The following is an 11,069-nucleotide window of genomic DNA, read 5'->3' as shown; positions in this document are numbered from 1 at the left end:
GATGTCTAAACACAATGCTATGACGGATTCCTAAGCCACTATGCATACTTCTATTTGTGGGCAGAGCCGGTACAGATATGTGCATACACGCGACAACCCCGTATCACATCCGCTACCATCGTTCTTCCCCACCCTGGTTATATCAAACGGTGATTAAGAGGAAAGAGGTCCTCGTGGATGCAACCTACAAGTGGTGTTTGTTTTACCCCTTGCTGCAATGACCCGGGATGGAGGGAGATATGCACAATCACATACCCACCCCCACAACTAGCTGGTTTGCCGACAGTAATAACCTTCCGCGTGAAGTTGGCATATGTTGGATGGTCGAGTTCACCCCAACATCAAGAAGATTATTAACATAAGCATGCAAAGAGGATATTAAATCCTAATAGCAAACGAGCTATTGCACACTAGGGTTCATCCATGTCCCCAAGAACTAGGGAAACTACTCACACATGGAGGCAACAAACATCATGATGGTGCTGAAGGTGTACATGAAATGATTACAGACATAACACACAAGACAATCCACTAGGGTTCCTGATGTTACAATGAGATGGATATGGATGGTGATGCTGATGACAGTGGTGATGATGTTGATGATGATGACAATGATGATTATGTTGTAGCCCACATTGTGCTTGGTGAAGATGGTGATCTCCCCCTTGTCAATTCCTGCTCCGAATGATCTGTGGAAGCTAGGGTTCTTCCTTCCAGACGAGTTTCTGGTGACTCCCTGCATCTAGTCTTCGATCCGTTTTTACGGGGTTGAAATAGTGGATGAGGCGGTGACGCCGGCACATCATACGACCACCCATACGAGCGGGCGCACTCGTATGGAATGTTGTCTTTGGCTCTGGAAGCGCCATGGCGACTCCTCCTTTGGCCGCTTCTCTCCATTCTTTTATGGTAGATGATTATCACATTAAATATGAGATTTCACTACCATTTCTTGTGTATTCCTTCCATAATACATTATTTGCTCCAAAAGGCGTTACCTGTGGAATACCGACAAAAAGAGGTGCATGAACGTGATAAAATCTCACAAAGCCTACCATGTAGGCACAAATAACTATCAAAATCATCACATAAAATGGACTCATCAGAAAGCACAACAAATTTCAGACGAAACGGATCAATTTATGAACAAGCCAGGAAAATTTGTACGGACAAGTTGACATAGCTTAACATCAAGTACATGATCCATTAGTACATGAATTCTATGCGTTTACACTATCTAACCAACCATGATCGTTGGGAATGATCCAAACAAATAGAGCACACCCGCCCCTCCTGGTTGTCCACACAAACCAAGTTAAACTCCGTATTGCCTTGGTTCCTACTTAGAGATTTTAATGAAAATTTGTACAATACTGAGAAAGAAGGGGAAAATCCAAGTCCAGACAGATACAAGCAAACTTTTCAAGACACGTAGATTGACTATGATCTGGATTACATATCGTGCATGGGCGAATTGTTTACTTGGCATCATGGTAAAATTAGAGAGAGACTCGACATATCTTTGTGCAACCAAACCTAGTCGAGCATTCGTTTGCATGCGACTACACTTAATGGCGAGATGACCAAGTTCGATCATAGACTAGCGCTGAATTATATGGAAGGGTGCATGGGACCTACTTTGGATCTGGCGGGGAACGCTTTGAAGCTAGATGGCTCCAAGATTCGAAATGCATGAAATACTAGAAGAAGCATGGTATAGAATTATACAAAAGCTTGATGACGCCCACACCAACTTACATAATTGGGATATGCATGTGCTTAAAGGCCCAATAAGCATGTGCTTGAAGGCCCAAGAAAATTAATATATGAACTTAAGAAGATATTAGAAGACCTCCGTTGTGATCCGATGATGGATGCAATGCCAAGCGGACAACAAGAACTATTTGCAGCACTTGAGCTGCTATCAAGTAGGAAGAGGTGGCATGGATGTAGCAGGAATGTTCCAACTTGTTTAGGCACAGTTACCAAAATTCAATCTTTTTCTAGCATTATGCATCAGAGCGGAAGAGGAGGAAACCCATCAAAGCTTGTAGGACGCAAATGGGAATGTTGTGGAAGCTAATGATGAACTTGCCAATCATATTTTTGAATATTTTAAGAGCTTGTTTACTTCCAAGGTCAATGAACCTAGTAATGTTGTGCTAGGAAATGTAATTTTGGGGTAACTATGAGTATGCATGAAATTCTTATAGCACCATACACAATCGCATAAGTAAAAAAAATGATTATTGGAGACATGAAGACGTCTGCACCTAATAGGTTGCATGCAATATCTTATAAAAGGTTCTGGCCAATGTTGGGAGAATATATGATCAATGAATTCATCTTAGCTTTGAATGCAGAAAGACCCTGAGAGGTGGAATAAATCCATACTTGTCTTTATTCCAAAGAATGAAGATCCATCTTTGTAATGTGATCTATAAATTTATAAGTTAACTGTTGGCGAACAAACTCAAAGCTACGTTGCGAGAGATCATTGGAGAGTACCAAAGTGTTTTTGTTCTAGGGATGATTATAATTGATAATATTCTTGTTGCTCATGCGTCCATACACCGGATCAAGAAGAAGAAAGGGGAGAAGGGCGTATGTATGGTATAATTAGATGTGAATTGACGAGAATGGGCTTCAATGATGGATGGATTAACATGATAATGGAATGTCTATTCACAAAGCTATTTAGTTCATTTTAGTTCTATTGAAACTAAGATTTTTATTTGCCAGCTACAGGGTTGTCACAGGGCCCCCTTTCCCCTACCTCTTTCTAATTTGCATAGAAGGGTTGTCTAGCATGTTATCACATGCTGAGGCAGAAGGGTCCTTGGTCGGGGTCAAAGTATGTCGCGATCCCTATCGGCCTTACATCTGTTGTCGCTGATGCGTCTCAAACTGATCTATAATTTTTGTATGATTCCTCATATACTGATATCAATTAGGTAGTTTGGGTATAGTTTTTATCAATTTTTATTGAACTAACATATTAATCCAGTGCCTAATGCCATCTCATGTTTTTGGTGTTTTTGGAATTTTAGAAAATCAACATAGAAGAAGTCCGAGAAAAAAATAAAACAAAAATAGGTTGAGAAGATTCATGCCAGAAGAGGACCAGGGGACGAGACCCAACCTTTGGTGGGCCCACGTGTTCTAGGCACCCACCTTAAGGGCGCCTACTTCATGTGGGGAACTCCCCAAGTGGCTCCGGTGCCGGATGGTCTATATATTTGTGACGCCCAAAGACCGATGCGCCAGGTGTCTTCGAGTTATTCGCTGACGTTGCTATGTCATTGCTTGCGTGTTGCATCTTGCCATGTCATCATCCGCATTGCATCTGCACGTTTTCGAAACTTGCATCCGTCCCGGTCTCCTCGTTCTTTCCGTTGTCCGTTCTGAGCCCAAACACACTTGCACACGCCCGCGACACGTTCGAAATATTATTTTTATAAGTGGCCGGAAAATGTTCTCGGAATGGGATGAAAGTTGGCGTGCGGTGTTGTTTTGTTGTCAGTAGACCGTCTGCCAAGTTTCATCGCATTCGGAGTCCGTTTGATGCCCCAACGGATAACTATAGTGGCAGTATAGCCGGTCTAACGTCGGACGCTTTCGGTCTCCGAAAACTGTTGTCGGGCTTTCCCTCTCTTTCCTCTCTAGTCCGTCTACACAATCCGCTACTTACCGTCGGTCCCAACCTAACCTCTCTCGGTTATGTCGCGGCCCTCCTCGCGAACACGTCCGAAAGCTGTCCCGGACCCGACCCGGGCGGTCGTCATCGATGGGTCCGGATCATCCTCAAACATCTACAAAACATCACCGTTTTATTATTTGGACTCCCTAGCCTTTTTTTCCTGACCGTCCGATTTTGATCGGAGGGACGAGATAGCCCCTAATCTAACCCACTCATTATATAAACTAGTCCAACCCTAGATCCTAGGTGCTTTGTCCCATCGATCCCATCGTGTCGCCGCCACTCCACCTACTCCCCTCTTCCTCAGGATCCCCTCCTCCTCGATTTCAGCCACCAGCCACCCATCGCTCCACACTGCTCCTCCTCGATCCAAACCCCAGCCCCCCGACCAGCCGAGATGGAGCTCCCGCGCTCGCTGCCCTCGGCGAACCTCGCCACCGGCGACCACTCACAGCCAGATCGTCGGACCACCGCCTCTGTTGCGCCCCTGCTCCCTACTCTGTCCATCTCTCTTTTCTTCTTCTCCCTATCTTCTAAGATCTCCATCTCTCTTTGTAACACGCAGCAACAGGAGACCGCCATGGCGCCCGGAGCTCGAGTTCGTCCCCCCCCCCTCCAGAACCATCTCCGGGGACCAGATTCACGCCCCGTAATCCATCCCAGCCGTCCACGCGTCGTCGGAGGTCACCCCGAGCGCCAAGTTCGCCGCCGCCGCTTCCCTGCATCCCGCCTCCGCCTCCCCTGTTCCTGGGAGAACTCGAGGACGAGGATGAGCCCCTTGCCTCGTCTCAATCCCGTGGATCCGAACGCCCAGTGCCGCTGGTCGTCCTCCGCCAAGATTCTGCGCAGCGCCAAGTCTGCCGCCGTTCCCGGGTCCCCTGCAGGAACCATGGAGCCTGAAGCCATGGCCGCGCCTCCCGTTGACTTCAACCGCCATGGCCACCGCCCGTTCGTCACCCCCGCTGCTGGATCCAGCCAGTTCCAGCATGTCCCCGCCGGATCCTCGTCGCTTGCCCCCCTCCATCTCGCCTGCATCCCTGCAGCACCGGCGCCGCGCCCCTGTTCTTCCTGGAGACGCACACCGCGCCAAGCCTCCCGTTCGCCCGCTCTCGTGGTCGTGTTGACCATGGGTCAGCGCGTGGACCAACCTCACCTCGTCGGAAGCCCAGCCTCCCATCTAGTGCCGCGCGAAGCCCAGCTTCCCCGGCCTGCTGCTGGCAAGGCCAGCCTGCGTCCAGCCTCCTCACCAAGCCGGCCCATGAGGCCTAGTGAGCAGCCCCTTGTCCTTTCCGCTGTTGGGCTTCCTGCTCAGATGCGGCCCGTATCATGTTTTTCCCCTTGAACGGATTTAGCTAATTCTTCCAGTGTTTTACAAATTTGCAGAAAACCCCCTAAGCTCCATGCATATCATAACTCTCCAACCGTGCATCTTTTGTAAAAACTTTATATATGAAAAATGCTTAGAATTGTGTCTAGTTTCATATTATGCAACTTTCAACCATGTTTAAAATGTTTAAACTGCTGTTTGTGTAATTTTGCCTATTGTCATGCAAAATGCTTTATTTCATAACTAAATACCTGTAGCTCCAAACTTAATAAACTTTACATGTAAATGGGGTAGAAAAATGCCTAGTTTAACATGGTGTCATTACTTTGCATGTTTAATAACTCTAAAATTTTGTTTAGGGCAGAACAGTACCAACTTTGAAATATGCTCATGAGGATTTTTCTGGACTTGTTGCTTGTTGTTCCAGCCTCATTTAAACTTGCCTAGTTAGGTAGTTTTATTATGTTTCACCTCTTGCCATGTTTAACAACATTTAATATTGTTGGGTACATAAACGAGAGAGAACTAAATATTTGATGTGGTGTTCCGTCAATATGAAACTCGTTGCATATTGAGCTCCACTTAATTTGTAGTGTTGTTTGTTGCACTTTGCCATGCAATGTATCATTAAACCGGACATGCATCATACTTGGTTGTGCATCATGCCATGTTTATGTGATGTTTGTTTACTATGTGGCTTGCTTCTTTCCGGTGTTGCTTCTTCGAGTTGGTTCCGATATCGTCGCGTTTGTGAGGATTCGTTGGACTACGTCCATTTGTCTTCTTCATGGACTCGTTCTTCTTCCTTGCGGGATCTCAGGCAAGATGACCATACCCTCGAAATCACTTCTATCTTTGCTTGCTAGTTGCTCGCTCTATTGCTATGCCGCGATACCTACCACATGATTTATCATGCCTCCCATATTTCCATGTCAAGCCTCTAACCCACCTTGTCCTAGCAAACCGTTGTTTGGCTATTTTGCCGCTTTGCTCAGCCCCTCTTATAGCGTTGCTAGTTGCAGGTGAAGATGAAGTTTGTTCCATGTTGGAACATGGTTATTGTTGGGATATCACAATATCTCTTATTTAATTAATGCATCTATAAACTTGATAAAGGGTGGAAGGCTCAGCCTTATGCCTGGTGTTTTGTTCCACTCTTGTCGCCCTAGTTTCCGTCATACCGGTGTTATGTTCCTTGATTTTGCGTTCCTTACACGATTGGGTTATAATGGGAACCCCTTGACAGTTCGCCTTGAATAAAACTCCTCCAGCGAGGCCCAACCTTGTTTTTACCATTTGCCACCTAAGCTTTTTTTCCCTTGGGTTCTGCAAACTCAAGGGTCATCTTTATTTAAACCCCCGGGCCAGTGCTCCTCTGAGTGTTGGTCCAAACTAGAGCACCATGCAGGGCCATCCCTTGGCAACTTGGGTTACGTCGGCTCTTGTACGCTTAGCTTATCCGGTGTGCCCTGAGAACGAGTTATGTGCAGCTCCTATCGGGATTTGTCGGCACAGCGGGTGGTCTTGTTGGTCTTGTTTTACCATTGTCGAAATGTCTTGTAACCGGGATTCCGAGTCTGATCGGGTCATCCTGGGAGAAGGAATATCCTTCGTTGACCGCGAGAGCTTGTGATGGGCTAAGTTGGGACACCCCTGCAGGGTTTTGAACTTTTGAAAGCCGTGCCCGCGGTTATGGGCAGATGGGAATTTGTTAATGTCCGGTTGTAGAGAACTTGACACTTAACTTAATTAAAATGCATCAACCGCGTGTGTAGCCGTGATGGTCTCTTCTCGGTGGGGTCCGGGAAGTGAACACGGTGTTGGAGTTATGCTTGAACGTAAGTAGTTTCAGGATCACTTCTTGATCACTTTTAGTTCACGACCATGCTTTGCCTCCTCTTCTCGCTCTCATTGGCGTAAGTTAGCCACCATATATGCTAGTGCTTGTTGCAACTCCACCTCACTACCTTTTACCTACCCATAAGCTTAAATAGTCTTGATCGCGAGGGTGTGAGATTGCTGAGTCCCCATGACTCACAGATTACTTCCAAAACCAGCTTGCAGGTGCCGATGATATCGTGCAAGTGACGCAACCGAGCTCAAGGAGGAGCTCGATGAGTTCGTGTTCGTTATGTTGTTCCGTTTCCAGTTGTTCAGTAGTGGAGCCCAGTTGGGGCGATCGGGGATCTAGCATTAGGGGTGGTCTTTCTTTATTTGGTTCCGTAGTCGGACCTTGATTGTATCTGGATGATGTAATGCTATATTCATGTATTGTGTGAAGTGGCGATTGTAAGCCAACTCTTTATCCCTTTCATATTCAGTACATGGGATGTGTAAAGATTACCCCTCTTGTGACATGCCTACTATGCGGTTATGCCTCTAAGTCATGCTCCGACACGCAGGAGATATAGCCGCATCGTGGGTGTTACAAGTTGGTATCAGAGCCTTCCCCGACTTAGGAGCCCCCTGCTTGATCGAATCGCTGGCGTTGTTGAGTCTAGAAAAATGTTTTGAGTCTTATTGGATTATATATATCGGAGAGTAGGATTCTTTTACTCCTCAGTCCCTTCGTCGTCTGGTGAGGCCTCCTGACGTAGAGTTTTGACTCTTCTCTCCTCAAATTTCACTAAAAAATTAGGATCACGCGGGTATCTTGGAATCGTTCCGATGGTTTTGTGATGAGAACATTGTTCTTGGTGCCTCCTGACATTTAGGGGTTGTGGCAGTGTCCCGGGGAGTTGAGCTCCGAGGTGTTGTCGTCACAATTTTATCGTTGCAGTTCTGGAATACCTGAGTTTCGCCGACATCAAAAATCTCTTTTATGCAGTTGTTGGTGAGATAACCTCAATGCCACCTAGTACTGGGGCGGGAGTTCGGGAGTATTGCCATAACTCGTATAACGGATGCTTTTTGAAGGTTGAGGTAAATGATTTCCGAAGGTTTCTTGGTTATGTGTTGAAGGATGGATACAGCTGGATGTAGGATTTGTTATTTTTGGGTGAGATATTATGCTTCCCCTGTATCCCCAACACCTGATTGCATAACTGGAAAGTTTCGGGAGTTTATAAGTGGGAATTCAAGTAGCTCTTAGGATATCGTTCCGACAGATGTATGATATGAAATTGGGGTTCGACGTCTAGTGGTCCGCCTATCCACGGTTGGTTTTACAGTGGTCTCGTTGTGTCTTAAAGAGTCCTTGGCTATGCTGACTCGGGGACGCTTCGTATGTCATGTGAACTGCCTTGTACATGATGGTGTTGTACGATCGAGCCCGTGTGGGCCCCACCACGAAAACTTTGGACGAAATCTCTATCATATGTTTGTTCCGGCTTATTCCGCAAGCCAATCCTTTGTTTTTGTTTTCAGTTGTGGTATTCGAGTTGCTTTGAAGTCAAATGTTGATTCCATACCTTTCCCAAGCGGTGTTCTCATATTCCTATGTGAATATTAATCCTTCTCGATCATCGAGTTTGTCATTTCAATTTCTTCTCAACCGGTGGGTTTCTCTTCAAGTGGATCCGATCATTTTCAACATTTGCAAGACCACCTTTCAATTCTTCTCAACGGTGTTCATTTCATCCGTCTCCAAGTTGACTTTGTTTTCCTGCCCTCCCACCCTTGTTTCTTTAAGGAATCAGATTTCTTAATCATGTATCCTTTTATTGATGTGAAGTCTCTCCATTCTTTTCTTTCAATATTCTTATCCGGTGATTCTCAGGAAGATTCTAACGGAGACTCAAGTTCACCATTCTTCGTTCTTTTCCTTCTCCGGTGGTTTCAATTCGAGTTGTCACTGTTGATCATATTCTTTTCTTTGTTTCAAATGCTTTCACATGCCGGTGCACCTCATAATCATAACCCGCTTGTTATTCAATTGTTCCGGAGTACTGAAGATATCTCAGAAGACTCACGGTTACATTCTCGATCCATTCAAGTTATTTCGAGGTTGTTATCTCATTCAAGTCATTTAATTTAACCGGTGCAAATCTCTCTTCCAAGTAATCGTTCAACGGTGTGTCTTTTGAGTGGGCCCTAACCCACAGGTTTTTTCTTAGGATCTTACCTGACTCTTCTAATCTTTCCGGAGTGATTATCAAATCCTCTTCAAAGTTTGACGTAAGAATGAATTTTCATCAGTCAAATGCCTTTCTCCGAGATCTTTCAAATTCTTTTCATTGTTGATTCAGCCTTTATATTCTTCATTATTCCGGAGTGTCTCAACAATTCATGGTGGTGTTTCTCGTCGTCTTTCTTGGATTTGAAGACTGAAGAAGTGTTTCCTCTAAATCTTGTGCTTTTTCTCGAGGATTCTCAGTTCAAGCGTGATGCCATCCTCTAATAATTGTTTTCGATTGTGAGAATTCTTTTCACCCATCCGAAGCAATTCAGGAGTCTTTTCAGTTTGATTCTCCGAAGGCCATCATCTCAGAATTATTCATCCTCAGTTTTCAGCTATTATTCTCCAAATCTTATCGGTGCATCATTCAATATTCTCTAATCAGCTCGTGATCTCTTCGTTTCAGTGGTATCTAAATTCTCTCAAGTATCTTCGTTCATTTTCAATTCTTATGGTGGTTTGTTCAAGATTCTTCTTCCTTCGGTTATCATATCAATGTATTTGTTGTTTTCAATCCTACCGGTGGATCGTTGAAGACCATCTTAAGTTTGACGCTATATCTATCTTAATCCTTTCTACGAGAATAAGTAGCATGCCAAATCCAATGTGGGTCATCAATTTAATTGGTGAAGAATACGCATAACGTAATTCTTATTCTTGTTTCATCCAAGTGATTAATTCCTTATTCCGGAGGTTCATCAAATTCTTGATTTCATTTGTTCCTCTTTTCTTCCGGAGTTCCAAGTTTCCACTTTATCTCGTCGCAAAGCTTCATCTAATCATTGCAAGGCTTCAATATTATTCTTTTCATCCTTCTTTTTGTTTGATCATCCTTTTGTTACCGGAGTTCTCACGAAGGCTCTACATGTTGGGGCATAAAGGATTTAATTCCTTCTCGAAGTTTTCATCAAGATTCTTTTCAAAGGAGTTCAAGTATTCTTCTTCCTGCATTCCAAAGTGCAATTCTTTCATATCTCATCTTTTGAGGTGGTGTTATGTCATTGTTGACAATTTCCCTTCGTGTTTCATGATTCACAAGTTGTCTGGAATGACATATTTTAAACCCATCATTTCCAATTCGTTCTTGAGATCCTTTGCAACCAATCAATCTCTTCATTGGAGTTATCTTGGGTTATATTTCACCTAAAGCTTTCCCCTAAGGGTTGCTTCTATTTAGGGTGCTTATAAATGACCCAAGTTCAACAGTTACCCATCCGGTGAAATAATTTTCTCGTCATCCAATCTATTGTTTCCGTTAGTGGCAGAATTTCACTGCATAATTTTGAGATGTTTTCCATAAGCCCACTACAAGTTTATTCGCTTCGTTGCTGATTTTTTCCAACAACTCCGTTATAGCCTTCTTGGAAGGGTGCTCTCCAAGCTCTTTGGTGGCAGAAGTTGTCATTTTCTTCTCCATCCTTTCATTCCAATGATCGATCCTCGATTCTTTCTCTCGGAGGCTTTGTGATGTTGCTCTTTTCACTCATCATCTCGAATTGTGAGGATCGTGTTCTTTTCGTGCTTATCCTTTAACCGGAGTGTCGTGTCCTCTTTTCAAGTTCCTTCTCATCTTGTCAAGTTCATGTTCGATTCCTTCCATTTATAGTCGGAGTGCTGCCCAAATTATATCATTCTTATTCCCTTCTCTATCTTGTTTTAACCGGAGTGTTATGTCTATCATTCCTCTTCTAACCAGAGTCTTCATCCAAGTGCTTTCATATTGCAAAGCTCATATTCTTTACCTTCCTTTTCCAACCGGAGTGTTGTCGTAATTGATCCTTATCGTTCCTTATACATCTCGTTTCTGCCGGAGTGCTTGCATGTACTTCTTGTCCAGTGTACCCTTTTCTTATGCCTTTCAACCTACAAAGTTTCTCGTAATGTTCCTTGTTCCTCTTTTCTAACGGAGTGTTTTCAACTTTGTT

The sequence above is a fragment of the Triticum urartu genome, chromosome 3 (assembly GCF_003073215.2).
Source record: "Triticum urartu cultivar G1812 chromosome 3, Tu2.1, whole genome shotgun sequence".
In the NCBI taxonomy this organism is placed as follows: Eukaryota; Viridiplantae; Streptophyta; class Magnoliopsida; order Poales; family Poaceae; genus Triticum; species Triticum urartu.
This window is presented reverse-complemented; position numbering follows the sequence as displayed.